Below are 1,799 nucleotides of genomic sequence, written 5' to 3' on the forward strand. Positions count from 1 at the left end.
GACAGACACACAGACAGACACACAGACAAACAGACAGACAGACAAATAGATAGACACAGACAGACAGACAAATAGACAAACAGACAGACACACAAACAGACAAACAGACAAACAGAGACAGACAGACAAACAGACAGACAGACAAATAGATAGACACAGACAGACAGACAAATAGACAAACAGACAGACACACAGACAGACAAATAGGCAGACACGCACACAGGCGGACAGAGAGACAGACAGGCAGACAGACAGACAGAAGGACAAAAAGACAAACAGGCACATGGAAAGACACACAGACAGACACACGGACAGACAGACAAGTAGATAGACACACAGACAGACAAATAGACAGACAGACAGACAGACACACAGACAGACAAGTAGACAGACAGACAGCAAATAGACAGACATGCAGACACACCGACAGACACACAGACAGACTGACTGACAGACAGACAAACAGACAGACAGACAAGTAGATAGACACACAGACAGGCAAATAGGCAGACAGGCAAATAGGCAGACACGCACACAGACGGACAGAGAGACAGACAGGCAGACAGACAAACAAATAGACAGACATAGACAGACAGAAGGACAAAAAGAAAGACACACAGACAGACAGACAAACAGACAAACACACACAGAGACAGACATACAGACAGACAAACAGTTATCAACACATTCAACAAACTTTTTAATTAATTACGAATTGTTTTGTTAGGTCAAGGATGCGAGAATATGTTTGAAGAAACCAGTTGTGGAGGAAGGCGAGGTGGAACCCCATGCAAAGATATGGTGCTATTGCTGTGAAGAGGAGGTGAACAAGCATGTGACAGACAGAGAAATAAGCATCGTTCAGGAGGAGTACTGCAACACATGGCAAGGTAGAAAACATACAACATCTATTTGTCTGTCTGTTTGTGTGTTTGTCTGTGTGTGTGCGTGCGTGCGTGCATGTCTGTCTGTGTTTGTGTTTGTGTTTGTGCATGTCTGCTTTTTGTTCATTTGTCTGTTTATTTGTTTATTTGTTAGTTTATTTGTTTGTTTGTGTTAGTCTGTTTGTTTGTCTGTCTGTTTGTGTGTTTGTCTGTGTCTGTGCGTGTGCATGCGCGCGCGTGTGTGTGTGTGTGTGTGCGTGCGTGTCTGTCTGTCTTTCTGTCTGTCTGTCTGTCTGTCTGTCTGTCTGTCTGTTTGTCTGTTTGTCTGTGTTTGTGTTTGTGTGTGTACATGTATGTGCATGTCTATCTGTCTGTCGGGTCTGATTGTGTATTTGTTTGTGTTGATATGTTTACATGTTTATTAGTTTGTTTACTCATTTGTTTTACTCATTTGTTTACTTATTTGTTTACTCGTTTGTTTACTCGTTTATTTACTCATTTGTTTACGCGTTTGTTTATTTGTTTGTTTACTTGCTTGTTTATTTGCTTGTTTACTTGCTTGTTTACTCACTTGTTTACTCGTTTGTTTACTCGTTTGTTTACTCGTTTGGTTACTTGTTTGGTTATTTGTTTGTTGTCACACAACATACTGATGTAGACTCTATTAGCTAGAGTAGGTGTGGACATATGGGCATGTGTGACGAAGACACACAAAACTATGAATAGTGGACGATGCAAAACGAACCTGCTCAGTGTGTTTAATACATTTTCCCATATGTTACATAGACTAGTGAGCAGTGATATACATGACTTTGTTTTATTTATGATTTCTATTGTAGTTCAGATCAGCACAAGAAGACAAGGCATTTCTGGTGGCAACACGGAGTGAACATAATATTACTGAACAACCTCATT

The sequence above is a fragment of the Corticium candelabrum genome, chromosome 3 (genome assembly GCF_963422355.1).
Source record: "Corticium candelabrum chromosome 3, ooCorCand1.1, whole genome shotgun sequence".
Classification (NCBI taxonomy): domain Eukaryota; kingdom Metazoa; phylum Porifera; class Homoscleromorpha; order Homosclerophorida; family Plakinidae; genus Corticium; species Corticium candelabrum.